Raw genomic sequence first — 18,209 nt, forward strand, 5'->3', positions numbered from 1 at the left:
AAGTGGACCAACACATTTCATTTTGAGTCATTTCAAAATTAAACCACATTTCCCTAGAGGAATTGTTTTCTCTCAGCAGTTGCAGTTCACATGTCCTATGTCCTTATCTTCTCCCATGAGTTGGATTGCCGGTTGAGACTGCATTTCCCTCAGCCTGAAATGGCCTTCTCTCCCAGTGCAGTTGATGTTCATGAAAATTTTTGATTTTGTGAAAACCGTATTTTCCATTCAAAGTAGAATTTTTGGCCATGTCTCTTGTCTTCCCTATAGGCACTTTCAAAGTTTTATCCATGGCCTTTTTTTTTCCCCATCTCTCTTGCTGCTTCTTAATCTCATGTATTAGTCTGTTTTCTGCAGAGACCACATCTTCCCAAATATTTGCTCAGCACCCGCAGTATCGTAGCCACTGTCCTGAAGGAGAAAACTGAATACTATTGCTATTGTTGTTTTGGGGCATTGCGTTGTTATGGCATGTTACCAACATTCGGTACTTCAGCCGCGTGAGTGGTGGCTGAATGCTTTTGTCCCACCTTTTCCTTAATTCAGGAAAAGTGCAGTTGGTGTCTGATAACTAAAGGCAAATGTATTCAAATTACAGTCTTAATAATATTTCTAAAAGGGTTGATTCTCCCCTTCCTTGCAATCATTTGCCTGTGATCAATAAATTTTTACACCTGGATTTGACAAGTGTTTCCAACTGTTTTCCACTGTGGGAACGTTCGCCAAGAGATGAGAAAAACAGGCTGGAGGTGGGTGCGCACACGTGCGTCGGAGAGCTCAGGAATGAGCATCTAATCTCTGGCAATTCCCCTAAATGCCTATGTGGCCTGTTTGATTTTCTGTTCAAAGGCTGGATGAGTCAGCTTTGCTAAGGGACAGAGTAGTGCAGAAGTACTCTTGGAGCCTGAGTGGAGGGGCAGGATGCCTCCATGCCCACCATGCCAGAGAGTCGGCCAGAAGGAACCTCTTTCTCAGGAGTCATTGGAGAAGGATGCGCTTCTTGGAGCTCTTCATTCCTTGTGCACTGCCACAGCCAGGCACAGGAGGAGTTTTTCTAGAGTTTGCAGGGTTTTCTTTTTGCACAGGTGTCCCAACTGCTTAATTTAGAGCAAGTCTCTGTATGACCTGCAGTAGGCAGGGGCTACTAGGGCTGGCCTGAAATTAAATGGCAAAAGGGCTCCTGCTCTTTGGCTTTGAATTTGATCTGCCTTCTCAAACATCTGCATGGCATGCTATGAGCTTCACTATGTAAGCTGGGGTAGAGGATTTTCTTTCTTTTCCACTTTCTTGGGATGCTGGGTTTGCTGAAGGGCACCCAGCTGGAGACTGCACCACCCAACTGGATCCTGACATGGTCTATAGGCATGACCTGGGTCATTGCTGCCACTTAGGACCAATTTGGGAAACCCTATTCTCTGCAGTCGTGGCAGACTGGTAAGCTACTACTATTTTTCTTAATTCTCTGGCATGCTTAGAATTTACAGTCTTCTTCTTTTCCAGCTCTCAGAAGTACATGGGAACTGTTTCACTAGCTGTGTCTGAAGTTCTCACAGCTGGTTTTAATTACTCACTTTCCCTCAAAGTTATTTTTAAGACTCTATTTTTGCCAACATTTGATATTCACACCCAATTCCTAACTTAATTAAGAGCTCCACCCAAAAGTAATCTGAAATGAATTCCTTTCTAGGTGTTATCATACCAAGATCATACGTCTAGTGTCTCTCTGCCAAAGCTAGTATAAATTCTAAGGCATGGTTTTCTTGCTACTAACAGAGAATTATTTTATGATACGTGTATCAGACTGTGTTTCCTGTTTGCATAGGATTTAGCAAACTTTCCTTCTGGTCACGAGTAGGAATCATGACCCTGTTTCTCTGCTAGCTGCTCAATTTGCATTATATGCAAACATGCCTAATTAAAACTCAGTTGTCAGCAGCATTCTTACACCTATCTGTCTGGGCCTATTTCTCTTTCACTCTGATAATTAGTATAATTCATTATAATTAGAGAGTCACTTTTAAGTGATAAATCAAATATTGTATCTAACAGCATTCCCTGACCCTCAACAGACTCATCCCTCCCGTGTTGATACCAAAAGCTGCAGTGCAGGCCACGTGGATGGTTTAGTGTCTGCCGTTTTCACCCAGATGTTTAATCCCATTTGTCATTTTGGTTTACACCTGCTTGAGAACTGACTGTGGTTCAGGAGCCCATGCTGCTGGCATGCTTCTCCTTGAATGTCTAATGAAAACTCCCACTGGGAATTCCCACCACGCAGACAAGAACAGAGAACGTAGGATGGAGAAGATATATTCTTCTGAGATGAACAACTAAGCAAGCCTCTCTCTAGAGGGTTGCTCATGGCTTTTCTCTGATATAATAGCACAGTCTCCTGTGCACTGCAATCTCACTTAGTTATTTTCCAATTAAAACATCTTTTATGAACTGTTGGGCCAGTTGATATTTAGAAAGAGAGGGGACAGATGCTCCATGAACTGTTTCACAGTTTCGGTGAGCCCCATGTACAGGTGAAGTATCTAAAGCCCTTGTCTTTTCAGATCTGCTCTTATTGTCTAGAATCACTTGAGATGCAGACATGGTGGAACTGAAACCTTTTTTTACCAGGGAAAGCAAAAGTAATAATAATAATTAGTAGAAGTAGTAAACTCTTTTAGGGGTTCAAATTCTGTCTCGATCAGCAGAAATGAGCGTAGGATCTGTCCATAACCTCACTGTTTGTCTGACGGTGACACATGCTATGAACAGATGTTACCTTTCATTTGAGGAGACACACTTTAAGCAGCAGATTTTTAAACAAAGGTGTCTGTTTTTGCAGTAGCAAATGCAGGCACCGATAGCTGTAGGAGCTTGACGTCAGCTAGACATCTAAGTATTTGATTGTGCCTGCAGGCAAAGTACTCAGACATTTAAATTATAGGAATTACATCTGCAGCTAGTTGTGGGTACAAAAGTGGATAGGTAATCCAGATCCCAATTTTGACTACGTTTGCCATGAAAGGTTCTCCTTCCCCTATCACCATTCCTGCATTATCCTATCAGGGTGTAACACTGGCAAATGTGTTATAAGCATTATGTGATCGGTGCCATCAAAAGAAATTATAGAGCTTTGCCTTGCAGGAAAACCCAATTTTTCTTTATGGCCACTCAGTAGTATCCAACGCTTACGGAGCAAATCTGCAGCGAGAGGCAGCAAATGCCCCGGGCATGCTAATAAAGGCAGGACATACCCGATGCTCGCGTGGAGCCCTGCTGACCCTGCCCAACGCTCTCCGGGGGTGACTGGAGCTAGCCCAGCGCACAGCTGCATTCTGTTTCCCGATTTTATGTAGTGACTGAAACCACCCTTTTTTCACTGGGTTTCAGGTCTGCGTTCATCAGCTGCTGTATAATCTTCACTGCTTTTATCACACCTTACCTCTGTAAAACACAAAATGTATCCATTAAAGCTGGTGATGTTTTCTGTGTCCTCCAAATTAGCTGCTCCCACTTGAAAAGAGAAAGAGGCAGGGCTGTGAGAAAGCTGGCAGCAGAGCCTCCTGCACTCGCCTTGCCTCACCTCGCTCCTTTTCGCCTCCATAAGAATGTGTGTATTGGTGACTAATTCCTCGCAAGGTCTGGGATTTGACAGAGACGTTATTTCTGTCAAGTAGGAGAGCTTGACGGGGTATCGTAACCTCCGGGGAGGCCCTCTAGAGAAAGACGATGCCAAGTAAGGGCTAGCAAGCTCAACAGAGGGAAAAAATAAACTCAAGGGAGGTAATCAATGATGGTGTGGGAAGTAAAAATGTCTGGTTGCTAATGACTCATAGGAAGCAATGCAAAAATTTCCTCTTCCTGAAGGTAGCAACAAATGCATTAAATAAGCACAGCTTTTTTGTTTGTTTGTTTGTTTATTTCTTAATTTTATGGTGTGTGACGCTGGGGCAGGTATCTTGGTTTTTGTTGCAGTAATACGAAGTAAATTGCTGAAGTTGAGGAATTCATAGCAGCTGCAACAAGACGGCCCTGATAACCTCCAGCAGCCCAGAGAGTTAAAGTAATAGTCACCGTGTGCAGCTTGGTTTTTGCATTGCTAAATATGGTCAATTCTTTTTGTTTTCTGAGGCTTGCATTATTGCCCTGTTTTAACCATTTCCAATGTTAAACAGTAGCACAGACGTTGCAATTAATGGGCATCCCACAGGTTGCAAGTGAGAAGTCATTCTTCAGGTTTCTCTGTTCACCATCCTACCCCTTTGGGCGGACGTTTTAAGGCACCTAGTTCGGTGAGCTGTGTAAGGCACGTCGTGCTGTGCCCTGGCTCCGGTGGGGACGTGGCCAAAGCCGTGTGCAATGGGAATGCCCCTGCCATGGTGACAGGGGTTTTGCAGCAATTTGGCCTCTCTCCCGTCGTGTGCTGCAGAACGTTTGCCACTTACGGGAATACAGAGGTACCGTGGAGGAGCTATAACCTATTTATCTCACCTCCCTGAGGAAATCTATCCTGTCAAATATGTCAGTGTTAAGGTATTTTCTTTTGTCTTTGCTAACCAGCCTCTGCTGTATGCATAAAACTGCGCCTCTATCACAGGATGAGAATAGCAATGCAGTGAGGTCATTTTCCTTTTTTTTAATAAGCCAGCTATAGTATGTGTTTTTTGATTCTTCCTATCAGATGTGTTCCATGTAGCTTGACTGGCTCTTGGGTTACAGTCATTGTGTTGCTTTATTAAACAAACCAAATAATATGTAGTCTGTTTTTATTTTTACTTTTTAGCTTTTGAGGAGAAACAACATGGCTTTATAACTAATGCTAAGCCTAACTGACAGTCACGAGCATCAAGGTAACATCAGAACAGAGAGGTTCGAGAGAACCAGTGCTATATATTTAGTCCTAAAATGCTGCTGCACTTGAAGTAGTTGCTGTAACAAAGTTTTGTTAAGGAACAGCAGTCCTGCGTAAGTGTTCAACAGCACTCGGAGGCTTGCCTGGGTATGAAGTTGCTTCTTTAATGTGATTCATTAATGATGTTCAAAACAAAATAGCTCCAAGCATACAGTAGGAGCGGTCTAGGACTCGTATTGATTTCAAACAGGTATTTGCCTTGGTAGCTTCATGCAAACTGTCCTTGTCTCATGTTTACAGATTCGCCCACCTGATTGCACTAGGTTTGGGCATCCCATAAAGGATGTACACCACACACGCCAATATAGCAGAAAGCAATGAAAGGAGGTAGAGGTGGTACGAAAACACTTAAGATGGATGGTTAACACTTCAGATGGTACAGGTATGTTATAAACATATCTTCTATACACAGCAACAAAACAGGCCTGGGAATTTTTTTTCCAGAGGTCCATGTAAGCAACTTAAAAATAATATGTAGACAAAACATATGACGGAAACATGTGCCCGGGTGTCCCTTGCAAGGCGAGTGTGGCTGGTGACAGCAGTCGAAGCAGCTGCCTCACACACAGGTCGCTGGAGGGCTGGGTTGGGACCCCCAGGCACTTACACGTGAGTAAAATCTGCAAGTTTTGGGGCTACCCCAAAAGATGCTTGGGATTCTGGGCAAGGAAATGAAACTACTTTTTATTTGCAGGTTTTCAGTGTCCTCAAGGAAAGAAGACGTTATGCAGCTTCTTCTTAAATAAATAAGACTGTGACTAATATACCTGATCATTCATCCAGCTCTCCTCCTGGTGGAAAGAATTCACAAGGTCTTGATCATTAAGAGTTCAAGGTCATATATTCAGATGTTGATGCAAGCTTTGACTCTATCTGCTGATAAATACATGAAAATTCAAAGGTTTGGATCATTTTAGTTGAGAAAGGTCATTGCAAATCTCATGGGACAAGGCTTTCATAAGAGATTTCCCATAAACACTAAGATCATTTATAAGGATTTTACATACAGCCTTTTTTAAGGCTTTGCATTTTGAAGCTCCCAGTCTTTCACTGAATGAGAGATGATAGTATTAGGCAAAATAGCTATCTAAGAATTTTTAAGTGCCTCCTTCTGTTCTTGCCCTCCTTCACCATCTTTATGTTTTAAGAGTCTTGAAAGTTTAGTTGCTTCTTGTTTAATCATATTACTTCGGTCAGTCGTACTTCATACAGCTCAGGCATTCTGTTGTCCTCGTTGCTGCAGATAAAATATTGCAGTACGCTGTTTGCTTCTGCAGGCACTAGAGATATTTTTAAAAGCGCGGGAAACATTTCCATAAGCATACTTTTCAGGGCATGCTGTTAAATGCCACTGGATTGCAGAGGTGTTGTTCTGAGCTGTGTAATGATACCAGTAATAATTCACAATTACATAGCATTTTCCATCTGACAATCTGTTATCACTTCCAGAATTCATGGTACTCCTACGAGTTTGATTCTTGTGTCCCTCTATTTTACAAGCAACAGGGTTGCAGCAGAGATTCATGCCAATTTTCCAGGCGTCCGCTTGTTTTTTTTCCTTCTCACTTCTGATTCTTAACTGCAGAGGGCTATAGGCTGATTTTTCATAAGAGCTGAGCAGCCACAATTACAAAGAAAGACAATGGATTAAGGGCATTTAGTGCTTCTACATGTCTAAAGGTCCAAACATCTTAAATTTTGTACTCTGAAACTGAGTGACTTTGGCACACAGTGTGGCTATAGCCCTGAATCAGAGTCCGGGAAATTCCCAACTCCTTTTCCTCTGAGTTCTTCAGCAGAAGGAAAATATTTCCAACTCTTTACAGTTACTATTTTGTCAGCTCTTACGTTACTATTGGTTCTTGTTTGTGTACAAGAACTGTTATGTTCTGTGCCTCTGCAAAGCATTGCTTGCTAATCAAGTGGAAAATAATTTCAGTAGCTGGACCTCCAAGACAAATATTAAGATACAAATCTGTCTTCAGAATTAATCACTATTCAGTTCCTAAGATGCTGGTTTCCCTTCTCTGAGAGCCTTTGTGCACTGAACTGACTTTCCATAAAAGAGGTGTTTCATACTTAACATGGTTTAGGCAAAATATTGCGAGGGTGCAACCCACAAATCAATCAAAAGGCGAATTAACCCCAGCTCATGGGATATGCCTAGCTTGCATGAGATCAGCGCCAATGATTTAAACACAATGGCATTTTCCAGACCGGGAGCCAGATAAATCCTTTGGAAGGCACGGATACACAAATTGTGTTTACAGTCTACAAAAGGTTAAGGCTCTTGGACTCCCGCGAGTGCCGTGTGAAGGCTGCCTGAAATTTTGCTCGTAAAGGCAGTCCTAACACGGACAAAACAAAATGTTCCCATGGACCGAAGTGAACTTTCTCCTTATGTTGGTGTGCTTCTGGGCAGAGAGCTTAGTTAGGAGACTGCTGCACCACCAAAAGTGTACTTTGCGAGTGCACCAGTCATCTCTGCGAGGCACGTGTTCGCATCCCGAGCCAAACCATGATGTCAGGGTCATAACTTGAAACCCATACCTCAGCTTTAGTCAATGCTGCGATAACAGCAGCACATGCTTTTACATGAAATACGCTGCAGCTCAAGTGAATGAAAAAAGCTCTTAAGGTAGCATGATCTGCAGGCAGCATAAGGCTGAAGCATAATATTTTCATGTGCTGCCTGCAAAGGAACTTTCCATTTATAATGGCTTGTAAACAGCTTTTCTTTAAATTGCCTGGAACATCTGCTGGTAAGGTTGTGAGGAGCTACTGGACCTCAAGGCTTATTAGTACTGTAGTCATAAGGAGATAGGAGTGAGTCATAGTGCACTGATTTTTCTCAGGGAAATACATGATGACGAATCTAACTTCCTAACTTGAACTTAATTAGGAACCCCGCTGTTTTGTAAAATATTCCTCAGTCCGTATGATAATATTGACTCACCATTCTTTTGTGTGTGTTATGTGTACTATGATGCCAGGAAAAGCAAAGCAAAGCAAAACAGATTTGTTCCTCCAACTGAGTGCGACTGGTGAGCTTGAGTGTGTGGAATACAAAGAATATTCAAATACAGAGAATGTCCAGACTACGCGTGTATAAAAGGAACTTTGTAATAAAAGTAAAACAAAACCCAGTTGAATTAGAATACCAAAGTATTTGAGAAAGTAGAGCGAAGGACTACCCTGGAGATTAAACGTGACAGCAGTTTTCTATTGTGAGATTTCACAGGGGCTGCAAACTCCTCGAAATGTAGCCATGGTTAAAATTTTTCCCTTGCTCCCACGAAAATGAAGGCTCTGACATTTCCCAAAGCTTTAAGACAGGAACCGGCTCGAGCTTCTCACCAATTTAGGCCAAAGGACTTGCGAAGTGGGGGCAGAGCAGGGTAGGGGCAGGAGGAAGGGAAGCGGTGGGAGCTGGGAGGGCGTGAAAGGCAGCGCAGAGTGATGATGGCACGGGAAGAGCCGCCAAGCTGGGAACTCGCGGGGATCGTGGTGAGTCCATCCCTGCTTCTGGGCTCCAGAAAATCTGTTTCTGTCATGCTCAGCTGCTCATGAGGTATGTTGCATGCAGTGGCGTTCTCCTGGTGGTGCACCAGCGATCGGTTTGGGCTTGCCTCCTGGGTTTGCACTGATAGCAGGTACAAGGGTTGTCACCCCTCAGTGTTCTTATCGTGAGCCTAGCAATATGTGGCATTTTCTTCAGAGCCTCCAAATCTCAGTTTCTGGAAGTCTACTCTAATTTTCGGTGTATGTGGAAAGAGAAGATGGAAAACATGCCTTCGCAGGGATCTGAAAGCCTTGCTACTTCCATACCAAAACGAACTGCATTTTTCAACGTGCTTAGAAGTCAGGGCCCGTCTGAGACAGGGAGCTTGATAAAGTCAAGGCTCTTGGTAACATCCATTATTTTATTCTGGTGCTCAGTGTACAGAGCTCCAGAAATCACATAAACTGGTACCCTTTCTATGTGTCAGCCTTGTCAAGGGTAGGAAAGACGAAGTTTTTGATTACTTGTAGAAACACTTTGCTGTCATCTTGCATCTTCCTGAAATGTTGCAGGTTATGGTAGGTCTGCTGAGTTCAGCAGAATTTGAGGATTTTGGAATTTCTGTCATTTTGGAGCCGCTTCCTTTTAGGGTAGAGAGGAGCCGAGCTACCACAAAGCCTGCGGTTTTTCCTGCTATTCCTGGCCACTGTTTTAACTTGCCTGCTGGGCTGTTCAGGGTATTCTTAGTCAGGATCAGACACATAGGTCAGTGCTCTTGTATGAAATCTTAATTGTGAGACCCTGGAAAAGTCTAACGAGCTCTGAAGAAGTTTTGAGCTTTATTTACCTGCTTCGGATCATCCAAACTTTGGATCGTTCAGAGGGTCTCATACGATCACCAGCAGAGACTCGCTCTGCTGCTTGCAGACCGGAACAATTGTTGCAACACAGTCAGAATGAGAATTTAATTAAAAACAGCAGTAAGAACTAAAAACATATTAATAGTTATGTTGCCCTAAAAAAAAAAAAAAAAAGAAAAAAAAAGCCCCACAGTTTTGTTCCTAATTAGAATTTCACAAGCTGTCATATAGGGCCACAATGAATCGATGTGGGGCTGATATCAAATCAGCAATTCAATGGAGCTTTTTAGCTGATTTAGGCTCGTAATAGAGCCTTTGAGCACTTGTAGGTACTGCCAATGTATGCTCCCCCTCTGGTGTTTTTAACACAACTTATTGCGTTAATATTATGAGTTGGTGCACTGCTCAAACCATTGCTGTAACAAGCTTCTCCTTCAGTCTGGTTGCATGATATTTATGACAATAGAAGCCCCAAGCTTTTCCATGGGCTGAAATCTATGGTGTCGCAGGTGTTCAGAAATGCCAGGTCAAGTCCGATAAGATTAGCAGAAAGCAGGATGAAAAACACAGTTCTTAATGTATTTATCTCTCTTTTTCCTGCTTCCTGAATACCGCAGATTGCTTCTCTCGAGTGCCTTAAACTCAGCAAAATGCAAACACGCTGCAGTTCACTGTCATCAACCAAACGTATGGCTCTTTCTGCAGGTCAGGAACGGTGGTTTGTTATCAGCTGAAGCAGAAGTAGCACTCAGGGCTGGGCAAATGAGTTGAGGAAAAATAGATCTATTCTATTCACAGGCTCAAAGGTGACTTGCTGGTAAGGAAATAAGCTTCTAAAAAGTCATAGGGAAAAAACCCCTTCCTCTTATGTCAACGGGGACAGCTGCTGCAGGTAGCATGTTCACGTGACTGTAAGGTCTGTGATCGTAGGCAGGGAGCACAAACTTCCTACACTTATTGCTGTACAAGTACGTAATAAAAAGAAAGCTGCTGTGCCACAGGATTTGCAAACATTGCTCAGAAAGGACTTACGGGAAGGTGGAGCCAAGCAGGCTGTAGCTCAGCCAGGAGCGTTACCTGGTACGAGGTGAGGTTTCGGGCATTGTATGATGGGCTCCCTGTTCATCTTGGAGCTGCTCATGCCCCTGCGGCTCATCCACTTCGATGGGAAACCTCAAGTCCTTTCCCAAAGAGATTGAATCTAGCAGGCATAACCAGAAGTACATAATACCTTGATTTTTAAGAAGTTGACTTTATGTATAGAACTTAAGGGTATAGTGAAAAGCAGTAAGACACCAAGGTGGATGGAACCCAAATAATCAAGATTCAGCTATTTAAACTGCCCCAGATGATTACAACATTCTGGCCATAGAAGTGAGGTGAGGAAGGACTGATGTGTTGTTTGCGTGTCCCAGCCAGGGCTGGGCAAGGGACTCACCTTCGAGGTGCCAGAAGTATCCTGACATCCCTGCAAACCTTACTGAGCGCTCTGCGTTTTCATTTTTAAAGGATGGATTTCTGAGCAAGTTGAGTCAGGAGGTGTTCTGTATTTTGGTAAGTGGTCAGATACAGTATTAAGAAGTCCAGCAGTGCTGGAACACCACGCAGGAGTTCCCTACTGCTCACCATCAGGCTGTTTGCTTGGCTTGATTTACTAAAGGGGAGATGCTAAGTGAAAAACAAAAAAACCTCAGCCAAGCATTCCTCTCTTACCACGTCCTTCATCCCTAATCATTTCAAAGAAACTCCTGCAATTATCTGGGACAACCAAGTAGCATGGATATTTGTAAAGATGGGCTTTGTTAATGTGTGGAAGAAAGCTCTTTCGAATGAAATTAAGCTTATCGCAAAAAGCTGGATTGCTGTTATCCAGGTTACTTCTTTTCTCCTTCACCCAGGAAATGGCACTTTGCATCAAACTAACTTGCCTTGGACATAATGCATACATTATAGAAAGCTAAAACTCCTGACTGTAATGTCTGAAAAGGAATATTGGTTGTTCTTTTAAAGGTTGCAAAATATAACACTGTAATAAAGCCTCTTCAAGTCTCCAAGTCTCTTTCAATCTAAGGAGTGTTCAGCTATGTGGTCCTTTGTATTTTAATTAGGATCCTGACTGGGCGAACACTGAAGCCCAGGGCCTGTTTGAAAAAATAAAAAAGTAGCATATCTATTAGAAATATTACATATGGCAAGGATGAGTATAGAGCTTGAATATTAATGAAAAGTAGGTACTAGGAGAGAAACCACGTACATACTATGTTAAAATAATTAGAAGAGACATATAGTGTTTACTGATGTGAGCTTACATGACTTCCATGTATGAAATAGATACTAATTTTCAAGGTAGCAGTCACACAGAAGGAGACTCTTCAAGTGCTGCTGATCTAATTTCTTTGATGGGCAGAGAATCCTGTTATTTATTAAGTGGAGTATTAGTGGGAAATTTTCACAGGGAATCAGCATACCTTACTATTTTACAACCACCTCTACCGTGAACTAAGTTGGCCTCTGTCTCCGAGTAGAAGATCATTAATCACGAGGAGGAAACCTGCATGGAGTTGCGCGGGTGAGCGTGCTGGGGAGGAGGGCAAAGGCTGGAAACCTCTGGGTGAGGCTGGGTGTGGAGGCGCCAGCAGTGGCGCCGAGTCACAGGATCGCTCCGGTTGGAAGCGACCTTGGGAGATCGCTATATTCATCAAGCATGCTAGTGGTAGTGCAGGGTTTGGCGAACAGCAGCTTTTTCAGTGCATTTATAACCTTGCACAGCCCTGACCTTTCTAGTCTCTGATCACAAGGGAGATGCTCCAAGCCCTCGGTTGCCTACCTCCATGCCTTCGCTGGCTCCTCTATGCCCCACTGAAGATGCTGCGACCAAAGCTGCACAAAGTGCACAAGATGAGGGCAAATCAAAGCTTTATATAGTGGAGAAATGATACACTGTCTTTTCTCTGTACCATTCCGGAGGACACCCAATATTTTCTTGGCTGTTTTGGCTGCCACTGCACACCAAGCTGGTGATTGCAGACAACTATCAGCAATGACCCTGTCATCTTTTTTTCTGTATTGTGGCTGTCAGTTCTGAGTTCAACATTATTTAGGTATGGCTTAGGCTATTTTTGCCTAGACACTTTACTTTTGTCCAGATTGAGGCTCATTTTACACTTTTTTGCCCATTCCTGTAGTGTTTTGAGGTCTTTCTTGAGTTCTTTGCCAGGGCGATGGCAATTCACTGCTTCCAAGAGCTCAGTCTCCTCTTTGGACATCTCCTTTTTGATACCCTTTTCAAGGTCACTGATGGACATGTTGAATAAAGCTAGTCCCTGCACTGATTCCTGGAGGATCTCACTGCTGACTCTTCTCCACGGCAAGTTACTGTTAAGTCCTACCCTTTGCTTCCTGCCCTTAACAAGCACAAAAGGCCACTTCCTCCAAAACCCTGGCAGCTTTACTTCTTTAATAACCTTTTACTGGTTTCTAAACCAAAATACATTTCACCATGGTCAGCTTTGACCTCTCCAAACCCCTGCTCTTTTACTTTAACCTACCTTTATGCAGATATGTGTGCATTTGTTGTATTGTAGTTGCTATAGTTTCCCTGTGTGTATGAGTTGTCTGAGTATGGAGTAGGCTGGGACAGAGCTGTGCAGCCTGGCTGTTGCTGGAATATGTCTTCTGTCGTGTCTCCTCCTCAGTTTCTTGGGAGTGTATCTGCAAATGGTCAGAATATTTAAGAGTGCCAGACAATACCTCTGACAACATCTCAGGGTTTAATAGTGTTGGAGACGAAAGTGCTGCAGCTACACTCTTCAAAATGAGCCCCTAACAAAAAGCTCCCATTAGCTCCCATTTTTAATGAGATCCTGTCTGTAAGAGTGACTGTATGGAGCTGCATAGAAAAGAAGCCTGCTATTTCTCCAGTGTGGCCTCTGAGCAGCATTTAGGTATTTTGCACTGAAGTGCAGCTCTGAGAATCCATGCACACTTGCCACTTCACCAGCGCAGCCCCACAAGTGCCTCACACTCCGCTCCCGCACGTGCACGTGGCTGCCCAAGCTCATCACATCGAAGCAGACTGATGCTTTCCTGTCCCCTGAACCTGACTGCAGTCCTTTCTGTGATGCTCTCCCATGGCCTCTCCTGCCTTGTGTTGTGCGCCTGTCATTCCTCTGGTAGATTTTACTCTGTACGCGTACGTCCTGTAGGTCACGCTTTTGGTGCATTTTTGGTGCACTTGCAGGTGTACCGACTGACGGATACTGAATCAGAAGACCTTGCAGCCCTGGGGCAGTCAGACCTGCTAGGATTAAGAGTGAGTCCTTCACAGTCTTAACCGAGGAAAGCAGCTTAGTCTCCGTGCCTCATTTTGCCCATCGCTAAAACAATCACAGACTCTACGGCAGGGAAGATTTTTCTTAGAGGAAAGACATAAAGTGTTGGATGGAGAACATAGAAATGTCTTGTTTGTAGAAGATGTTGGAATAGATGTTCCTATCCTGTTTTTCTGGTGATCATATGCTTCTTTCCATATCTGCTGCTAGAAGTGGCATAGTACTGTTTTTGAAATTGTTTTCAAAGAGTGTTTTATAGCAGAGTGTTGGTGAATGAAGTATCCAGAGGCCTTATCTTATTTTTGGCTTTCTTCCGTTTCTGGGTGTGTTGTTGTCATGCCATACTTCATAACATCTGTTCACTTCTTTGGGTGTATGCTGTACAAGACAGCGCTGAAATGGCAAAATAAACCCTGTCTGCTGTGAACGACTAATTTTCCGGAGGTTATATGTATCTGGAATGTTTTTAATGTGTTCATAAGCAGTAAGTCCATACTTCCTTTCTCACTTTTTTATGTAAATGACAAGATAAAATCTCGTATCAGTCATAGTAAATAATCAGCCTTTTTTTTAGTAATGGAAATAATAGCCAGTCTACTTACCTTTGGGGGTTTTCATTCAATTCTTATTGCTATGATTTCTGAGTTTCCATTTATAAACTGGAAATTTCAAAGAATGTGCATCTTTATTTCAATCAGTATCACCCATCAAATACTAACCACATTTTTCCCTTGCAGTTTTTATTATCAGTATTTCAGCGGAATAGAAGATTCTAGTTTACAGCAGGTGAGGATCATATTTCAGGGATGGAAAGACATGTATTTCTGGCTAAATAATGATAAGTAGAAGGAACATGGAAGAGAAACTTCAATTCTGAATTTATTTTTCAGCCTATGCTTTTCAGGGGACAGTGTCCAAAAAGGCAGGGCCGTAGGGGAAATTCTGCAACACTCAGCACTTAGGCATTGAAAGAAGTTACTGTGACCATAGTTAAAAAGCTCCTGTGGATAAGATTTTCAGTCCCCATGCAAACGCTGTGGCCGTGGTAGACATGGATAGAGCTATTCACGTTTCAATGCTGGCAGCAGATGACTGGCAAAAGGGGTGCAGAAATGTTTGAGGTGGCTGCGCAAGTAACATAGTTTTGTTCCTTCACATCAGTTCTTGCCAAGAGTACAAATGTCTTATGATAGTCCAGTCCAAAGGGTCATCACAAAGAAACTGAATTTGTAACTGTCCTCCAACCCGGCACTTTTACCTCCTGCCATTTCTCTTTTCAAATTCTCTTCCTGAGCAAGTATTTTTTTCTTATCTCCATCTTCTTCACTTTAACCACTTTCTCATATTATAGCAAAAGTTTTGCTGCAATCAAGGTGTGTTAGACTTCCTGCATTTCTAATTTATCTTATTAGACATACCAGGCTAGTCTGCCATGATGTAACTTTGACCTAATAATGTTGCCTTTTTTTTTTCATTTTTCATGCATCTTCACCACTTTAATTTTATTTTCACATCAAAACGTGTCTTGCCATGTTGGTGAAGATGGGACAATAGGCATATGGTTTCTCAAATTACTTAACTTTCCTTCTGAGATATAGGTATGATATTTGCTGTTTTCAGGACATTTCCCTGATGATGCTAATCAGTTTATTAAAAATCCTTGCAATTTTAGATAACAGTTATTTTTCCACTGAAGACCTTTTGAAACACTTTGCCTCTTTGCAGTGACTATGTAGAAGTGCTCAAGCCCTTTATAAAGTAGAACCATTTTGGAAACAGATTTAAGATAAAAATCTCTTAATTACAGGCTTTTTATACGGTTACTGCTGTTGTTTCAGTACATACAGACTATTCATACGTTACTGCCTTGATTATGCAGCCCAGCTTTTCATACTGGACTCTCACCAATTTGCTATTTTCTAAAATTGATTAGGCTCATTGTGTGCTTTTCTTTTTCTTTCAGCTTTAGGATAACTACACCTGTTACTGTGAGAGAGATTTATTGAAAGTGATGGAGTCACTTAAGATGTTGCAGCTGTACTTTCACCAGACATGAGCCGAAAATGGTCTCCAATAAAAAGCAAGTGGCAATTAGACTCCAAGTCATATGTCAATCTATATTGAATATACTACGGCCAGACGGCTAGCAGTTAGCTTTACAGCCAGTGCTAGTCCACTGAGCCCTGTGGAGTTTCACCAGGGACAATACCGGCTCTGTGAGTTTGCCAGAGTCCTGTAAAAATGGAGATTCAAGTAAAAAGTTCGGAGATTCCTTAGAAAGAAAGATTAGCCCGTAAGAATTTGTTAAAGGAGAATTTTTATGGAATATTGTAATGCAGAGCCTTTTGTCTGTCTTTACTCCACTTGCAAGCAGTGTCCGCTACTTAAAAAAACCCTGCAATATTCAAATTAGGGTGAGAAAATAATAAAGAGATTCACTGCTTCTTATAATTAATTATTTCCTCAGTCAAATCTCATGACTGTCCCAAATGAGTTTGGATCAGAATAGTCATCTATGGGAACATCTGACATCTGTGGGAACCTGCAAGTTAATTTTTCCTGTCTGGTGCATAGAAATGATGAAAGCAGAAAATAAAGGCGCTCACAGGTAAGAGAAGGCAGAGCATGGGCTTGCATATGTGGCAACCTTTAGCAACGCTGCTGGTCGCAGAACGCCGCATTTCTGCACTCCTCCTCGATGCAAGGCCCCAGCTGCACTGCAAATCAAAGATAAGGCTGTGGCTTGTCCTACCTGCAGGAGAACTAGGTGCCCTCCTCTGGTTTCTGCGTGCAGGTTTTGCCTACACCGTGCCAGAGGAGCAGGGAGAAACGGAAACAGCTTCAGCCCAGCCCCGCTGCCATCGCTGGGGGGTCTTGCCCAGTTAGGCAATGGGGGCGCGAGGGACCCAGCCTTGGGGCAGCAGCCAGCCAGCGCTGCTGCCGCTCCAGCTGCTTTCCCAGTAACTTGGGAAGAGGTTGGGTATCCTCTTTGCTCCGCGACATGCCCTTAACCTTGCTGGGGGGTAAGCGCACCGTGATGGCCGAGAGGCACTTGCGCGCCGTTGCCGCGAATATTTCTGTCACTCGAGAGGACGCTCTCCCCCGAGCTGTACAGCGGCACCGATGATAGTGTGCTTTTGCCTCTAGTGTGTGCAAAGTGTCCTGAGAATACACGGCGGAAAACAAACGCCATGTGGGATTATTTGTAAAAGCAATTGCTTGCTTGATTTCTCTTTTTTTTTTCTGTAATAAGATGCGTAACTAGAGTTTGCAGGCCACTCTGAGCCAGCAAGAAATCTGCAGCCGCTTTCAAAATCCTTCCTCTCTTCCCTTTTAGACCATTCTTAACTTATTAGAGACTTAAAGGGCATCTGGACTGTCAAGGATGGGGTGATAGGGGGAACAAGGAGATAAGTAGAAGCTAAATGACAGGGGAGCCTTCTGCAGGCACTAATAAACAGCCCGGGGGGGAAATCGGGACGAGCGTCTGCAGCGTACAATGGGGACTGCAGAGAGGGCTGCAGAGAGGAGATTAAGTCTGGAGCCTGGATAACCTTATTGCCTCCGATAACAAAGATTAGCCGCTTCAGCCACTTCCTGCTATGTGCTGCACAACCAAGACGAGAAGAAAGTGTAATTTGCAACACGAATAATCTGGATTTCTTCCCCCTCCCCACCCCCCCGAAGCCATTTTGGCCCACGCCGCCTGTAACGGGCAGCTCCTGCTTGAGCGACAAACCGTATCAATTGAAAAGCCCATTCGCTAAATGACAAAACAGAACCCGCTGAATCAATAAACTTGAAACATCAACACGTTACCGACCACTGATTTTGATCTCTATTATTAGACAGCAGTTGTTGCTCGAGTTCTTTTGTTTGCACTTTAACTGAATTCTGTTGCAAGCATAAGCTTGCTGCCCTTATGTGCTCTCTGAAAACGATATGCCTGTCTCTCCTTAAGCAAAATATTAATTAATAAACCACCGTAAAAGAAAGCTAGGAATGGACTCCGCAGAGTCACCTACAGACGCAACCCCAGTAAGCCCTAGTTTTTCATATTCACACTGTTTTTACCCAGCTTTCTGCAGTTAGCATGCTGGGGCTTATCTGCTGTCCGGGGGATCAGGGTTCCTGAGATTTAATCGTGCTCTGCGATATTAATTCCCATTTCAAACAAAAGAGCTGGATTTTTGGAGTGTCTCAATCCAGAGACAGTGACCTAGTAATTTCAAACCACTCAGGGGCTTGTTGTGAGGCAGTAAAAAGTGATGCACCTTTTCACTCTTGCTGTTACCGGGCAATTTCCACCCTGAAAAGAGAAGGAAATGAGTTGCCAGGACTTGGGAGTCTTTCATTAAGGCAAGATGTATAAATTCAAGCCCAATTTAATTTATATTGTGTATATTTTTCTCCCTCTCCATCTCTATACCCTGGTTCTCTGCCATTCTGGCAGCATGCGAGGGGAGGGAGGCACTGAAAAGTTCCCTGGCCCCAAACTTGCCCTACTTTGGGCTTTTCCTGCCAGATCTAGGTTGTTTGTTCAAAACATTCGTAAAAAAAAACAAAAACAAAAACAAACAAAGTACAAGCAAAAATCAATACCTAGTTTC

General features: G+C 43.1%; 1 long non-coding RNA gene across 1 annotated transcript; it reads left to right on the forward strand.

The window, feature by feature from the left end:
- The first annotated feature begins 5,166 nt into the window (after positions 1-5,166).
- On the forward strand, positions 5,167-15,695 carry LOC134153987 (uncharacterized). Its single transcript, XR_009961298.1, has 2 exons — positions 5,167-5,288; positions 15,563-15,695. It is a non-coding gene; the product is annotated as an uncharacterized LOC134153987 (long non-coding RNA).
- The last annotated feature ends 2,514 nt before the right edge of the window (positions 15,696-18,209 follow it).

Source organism: Rhea pennata, chromosome Z (assembly GCF_028389875.1).
Source record: "Rhea pennata isolate bPtePen1 chromosome Z, bPtePen1.pri, whole genome shotgun sequence".
In the NCBI taxonomy this organism is placed as follows: domain Eukaryota; kingdom Metazoa; phylum Chordata; class Aves; order Rheiformes; family Rheidae; genus Rhea; species Rhea pennata.